Below are 6,704 nucleotides of genomic sequence, written 5' to 3' on the forward strand. Positions count from 1 at the left end.
ATTATGTTTTGGGAAATCTGGACTGGGGTTTAATCCCCAGAGCAAGAAGAGTGGTGTTTCAAAGCTTTATTCAACTGTTAGGAAATTTCAACCGGTTGAAAAATCGAAACAACCGATTGTTACTTGCTTCTATTGTATGAAAAGATGTCATTCTGTCAGGTACTGCAAAATTAGGAAATTTTCTGTTCCTAAAGTTTTTATAAAATGAATTCCTAAGAATCTTAAAGCTTCAACAGATCCAATTAATGATCATGGACCCAAGTTTGTAAGGGGACCAAATCTTGTTGCTTGATTTTTGTCTTATGCAGGATCCCCTGATAGAAAAAACAACACATGTGGTATCTTGACAGCGGCTGCTCCAAGCACATGACAGGGGAGAAATCCATGTTTATCAACCTTGGTTTAAAGCAAGAAGGGCATGTGACCTATGGGGACAACAATAAAGGAAAGATCCTTGGGAGAGGCACCATTGGTGACAAGAGCAACTTCCTAACTCATGATGTTCCATATGCAGAAGGATTGAAGCATAACTTACTCAACATTAGTCAGCTGTGTGATAAAGGTTATCAAGTAACCTTCAAATCCAGCACCTACGAAATTCGTCAACCAAATTCACAGGAAGTATTGTTGATTGGTAAAAGAGTCAACAATGTTTACTTACTTGATATCTCCCATCCTTCTTCCATTGGTTGTCTTCTAACCAAACATGAGGAATCATGATTATGGCATAACAGAATAACTCATATCCACATGCTGCATTTAAATAAGCTTATTTATAAGGATTTTGTTGTAGGATTACCCAAGCTCAAGTTTGAGAAAGATCACATTTGTGAAGCTTGTCAAAAGGGAAAACAAATTAAACACTCCTTTAAACTGAAAAATGTGGTTTCCACTTCAAAGCCCCCCCTGAGCTGCTTCACATGGATCTTTTTGGTCTTTCGAGAACTATGAACTTTGGGGGAAACTACTATGCTCTTGTTGTTGTTGATGATTTTTCCAGGTTTACTTGGACACTCTTTCTACAATCAAAAAGTGATGCTTTTGCTGCCTTCAAGAAGTTTGCTAAGAGGTTGCAAAACACCACCTACAACAACATTTGTTCTATCCGAAGTGATCATGGTGAAGAATTTTAAAATTAAAAATTTAGTTCATTTTGTGAAAAGCTTGGAATCTTCCATAACTTCTCTGCTCCAAGAACTCCTCAACAGAATGGAGTTGTTGAAAGCAAGAACATGTCTCTTGAAGAGCTTGCAAGGACCATGTTGAGTGAATCTTCCTTGCCTAAGTACTTTTGGGCGGATGCTGTCAGCATTGCTTGCTATGTCATGGACATGGTTCTCATAAGGCCTATCTTGAAAAAGACTCCATATAAGTTATTCAATGGCTGGAAACCAAACATTGGTCATCTAAAGGTATTTGAATGCAAATGCTACATTTTGAATAATGGTAAGGAAAGTCTTGGAAAATTTGATGAGAAAGCTGATGTTGGTATTTTTCTTGGTTATTCCTTATCTAGTCATGCTTATAGAATATATAATAAAAGGCTCGTGATTGTAGAGAAAGCTGATGTTGGTATTTTTCTTGGTTATTCCTTATCTAGTCATGCTTATAGAATATATAATAAAAGGCTCGTGATTGTAGAAAAGTATATACATGTCATTTTTTATGAAACTAACCATGCAGAAAAGGAATCTCAAAGAAATCTTGCAAAGGAAGATGAGCAGATCATTACCTTGAAGAATATGGAGAAATGTCCAAAAAAAACCTACTGTTTCTACGAAACAACCGGTTGAATTTCTGCAGCAGGAAGAATTACCTCAAGAATGGGGAATTCCCAGGGATCTTTCTGTGGAGAACATTATTGGGCAGATTCAAAAATGTGTGTCTAGCAGAAGAACTATCTCAAACTACTGCAAACACATGGCCTTTGTCTTTCAAGTTGATCCTAAGTCAATTAGTGAAGCTCTTATGGATGAAAGTTGGATTGCTGTTATACACGAGGAACTTAACTAGTTTACCATAAATGATGCATGAACTTTGGTACCTAGAACAGATCAGATGAACATCATTGGAATCAAGTGGGTATTTAAGAACAAGCTAGACGAATCTGGAGTGATCACAAGGAACAAAGCTAGACTAGTTGCACAAAGGTACAACCAAGAAGAGGGAATTGACTATGATGAGACATTTGCTCCAATAGCCAGATTGGAGGGTGTAAGGTTGTTTCTTATCTTTGACTGTATGAGATAGTTCAAATTATTTCAAATGGACGTGAAGAGTGCCTTCTTGAATGGAATCATCAATGAAGAGGTATATGTATCACAACTACCTGGATTTGAGGATCATTTGCTTCCCAATCACGTGTATAAGCTGAAAAAGGCTTTATATGGGCTAAAATAAGCTTCTAGACAATGGTATGAGAGGCTTAGCAATTTCCTTTTGTCTCATGGGTATGAACGAGGGAAAATTGATAAGAATATTTTCATTAAGAAGTCTAATTCTTCTATTATTGTAGTACAAATATATGTTGATGATATTATTTTTGGTGCTACTAATGATAACTTGTGTAAAGATTTTGTGGCAACCATGCAGGGGGAGTTTGAAATGTCAATGATGGGTGAGCTGTCTTTCTTCTTAGGATTGCAAGTCAAGAAAACTAAGGATGACATTTTTCTATGTCAATCTAAGTATTGCAAACGTTTGAGATGGAAAACTGTAAAGCTGTAACAACACCCATGTCTACAAGCTACTACATGAGTATTGATGAGGCTGGAACAGCAGTGGAACAAACTAAATACAGGGGGTTGATAGGCTTCTTACTTTATCTCATTGCAAGTAGGCCTGATATCATGTTTGTTGTTTGTCTTTGTGCAAGATTTCAATCTAGTCCAAGAGAATCTCATTTTAAAGCTCCCAAAAGAAGCCTGAAATATCTAAAAAGAACAACATTTGTGGGTTTATGGTATCCTTCACACTCTCCTATACATTTAGTTGGATATTCTGATTCTGATTTTGTAGGATGTAAATTGGATAGAAAGAGAACAAGTGGGACTTGTCATCTACTTGGCTCAAGTCTTATATCTTGGCACAACAAAAGGCAAGCTTGTGTGGCTTTGTCAATGATAGAAACTGAGTACATTGCTGCTGGAAGCTGTTGTGCATAGATTCTTTGGATCAAGCAGCAATTGGATGATTTTGGACTGCATGTTAGCAAGGTGCCTTTGCTGTGTGATAACACAAGTGCTATAAATCTCACAAAAAGTCAGATTCAACACTCCAGAACAAAGCACATTGAGATCCGACATCACTTTATCCGGGATGTCAGTAATGGAGATTGTGAAGTGAAATTCATTGAAACAGAAAAGCATCTGGCAGATATTTTCACCAAGCCTTTGCCAAAGGACAAATTCTTTCTCTTAAGAAATGAGTTGGGAATTGTTGATTCTCAAAACCTTTCTTAAATTTGATATTGTCAAAACTATTTTTATACTCTTTTACTCTATTTGTGAAGACAAATAGGGGGAGAATATGCTGGTTTGGTTGCTGGTTTATTGTTGTTTATAACTGTTTTAATTGCTGATATATAGTTGTGCAGGAAACTCTGATTTTCACACTCACTTACAATGGTTTTTCACACTGATTTTGTGGTTTTTCTTTGTGGAAATCACATAGTTGAAGCTGGTTCATTAGTGTCAGAGATTCTGGATGGAATTACTCTTTGGTACAACTGTTTTGATTGTTTTTTAGGTACCTTCTAATTCAAACAGAACTCAAAAAAGCAAACCAGATTTGTCTTCATCAAATAGGGGGACATTGTTGAAGAAGAGCTTTGATGACTCCAAATCTCCATGGATTTCTTCAAGGCTGATTGAAGCTTAGTTGGGTGTGTTCTGGGGTAGTTTTAATTTGTTAATTCACTCTTAGTTTGAATCCAAAGTTGGTTTAATTCAAATCTTTTTGAAAAGAGTGTTTTGTGAAGAAGCAAAAAATCAACCAGTTGTTTTATCGTTTCAATCAGTTGTTTCATACTTAAGGTTTTTGAAACTGGTTTTGGCAGATTTGAATTTGGTTGACTTTACTGTCAAACCAATTCAATCGGTTATTTCGACAAAACAACCGACTGTTTTTTTAACTATCTTAACAAAATTCTATTAAGTTTGTTAAATCTGCTTTAAATGATTTGAAAATGATTTGGCTTTTATAATAAATGTTTTCAACTGCTAATTGGAGTATAAATGTTCTGTTATACGCTCCTAACATTAAGGTTACAAGATCAGTTTTTGAAATCAAGTTTTCTCCAAGATTGCTTAAGGCTTTGGATATTTTCTCTAAGAGTGAAGTAGGATTTGCTCTGTAATTTGATTTGATTTGTACCAGGTGTGATCAATCCTATTTCTTCTTGATTTGTAATTTTGTAATTACTGGTGTTAACAAAGTTAGAGGGTGTTCTGATTTGTGGTGTGTTTGTGGTGTGCCAAAGGAAGTGTGTGTTCTTGAGGGGATCAAGATCACTTCTTTGGTGGTTGTGTGTTTGTAATCTGGTTTTTTATTACTTAGTGGATACCAGAGGTTTCTGAGAACTGGATGTAGCTCTTGGTATAGGATTGAACTAGTATAAAATTGCTTGTGTAATTCTTTCTCTCCCTTAACACTTGTATATTTGTTTTTAGTTGTTTTTACACTCTAATAAAAACAACCGGTTGAATCGTAGAAACAACTGGTTGAATTTTTTGAATTCAACTAAAATTGTTTTCTATCTTGTGTTCTTTGATTCCTTTGGCTGTGATTCTTCTTTGACTTTCTTCATACCTTCAAAACTTTCGGAAAAACGTTTGAAAACAATTCACCCCCCTCTTGTTTAAGGCCTTCAATTTCAACAATATATGCTCTCTTGCATCTAACATTGTCTGCTTTTTTGCTCAGTGATTTCTCCTTGTTTTTGATTGCTTGGACAATGTACTTTGATGTGTCCTGGCTTACCACAACTGAAACAAGTATAGTTACCAGAACTAGACTCGTTATGTTTAGAAACATACCTCTTTTTAGGTTGAAACCTTTCACGATTTTTCTTCTTCAAAATCTGTTGAATTTCTTTGTGAGCAGACACTACAAAAGAAAATGTATATTGTGGCAGTTATTTTCGTATAAACTGGCGTTTATAACCGCCACAATATACGCTTGTGGCAGTTTCCCAAACCGCCATAGAACTGGCCGCCACAAAGTTTGGTGTGGCAGTTTTACGCTACCCGTCGCAACACCCGCCACTTTAAACATAGTGTAAGTAGTGACAGTTTTTATATGTAAGTAGTGTCAGTTATAACTGTCGCAATTTACATTCATTGAAGAAGATTTTGGCGCCATAATATATGTAAATAGTGGCGTTTTTAACTGACGTAATTTTAATTCTTAATAAATAAAATTTAACTACCACTTTTTTATAATCTGTTTTATACAATTAACCTATACATAATATATTTTATAATAAAATAAAATAATGTATAAAGTTATAATCATCCATTCATTTCATTGAAAATTAAAGCACACATAATATTGTTCAAAAGTTTATACATAATTGTAAATTAAAACACATAAAAAGTTCATACATCCCTAATCAAATTTAAAATTACAACACATAATTGTTCAAAAGTTCACATCAATTTCAAATAATCCAAAGACACGCTTGAAGATCCTTATCACCGCATCCTAGAGGAAAGAAGTATCTCTGTCTCTTCCCTCTCGGATACAAGTACCTATGAGAAATATAAAAAAAAAAAAAATTAACCAAATTAAGTATAGAACAGAAACAAATGATAGTAATATATTTTTAAGACCACAAAATCTTTCTTTTTTTCCCACTTTTAAGAGCAACAATGATAGTAATATATTTGTACTAAGAGTTTATTTTAGAACAATAAAAGTTTTAAAAAAACCTTCAGGGAGAGTTACCATGATAGTCTCTATGAGGCACTATGAGGACATCCAACTAGAACACTATCAATACTAAATTTAATATAATAGTCAGAAGGGGAAATCAATTCACTTTAATAATATTAGGAGTAGAAGAGATCAATAGAAATGAAATCAATATTGTCTCAACCCGATAATAAAGACTTAAGTATACTAATACATTATTCATGTACCAAATTAAATGCTATTGTAGCAAAATATTCCAAATGATCAATATATAATTAACATTAACTCAATAATATTTTCTTGGATAAAATTAAAAATAATGATCAATACTCTGAAACCCAATATAGTATACAAATAGCCAATACAATCCAGATTTACTTAAATGAATAATGACATGCACACTTGTATATTCTTAACCTATAATTTTTATTAATGTGAAATAAAGTTCATATTTTCACTTAAAAAATTTCAATTTACAAATAGACACTAAATAGTAATTTATGAACAATAAAAACGTGGACCCTACATGTATTATTTCAAGATTGAGTGTCTCACATGCATCAAAACATCATAGACTGAAAAAACTCATGTCCCCACAAGTATTAAATTTGGAAAATATATAGAGAAAAATGAAAACCAATTCGACGGTGGACTCACTCACACCAAGAAATAACCATGCAACAATTCTAAATCGTGAATAATTGACTTTAGTCACCATGCCAAGGAGATTATTCTTTAAATTATATTGTAAGAGATTATTCTTTAAATTATATTGTAATATAAATTACAAT

This window comes from Phaseolus vulgaris, chromosome 10, assembly GCF_000499845.2.
Source record: "Phaseolus vulgaris cultivar G19833 chromosome 10, P. vulgaris v2.0, whole genome shotgun sequence".
In the NCBI taxonomy this organism is placed as follows: Eukaryota; Viridiplantae; Streptophyta; class Magnoliopsida; order Fabales; family Fabaceae; genus Phaseolus; species Phaseolus vulgaris.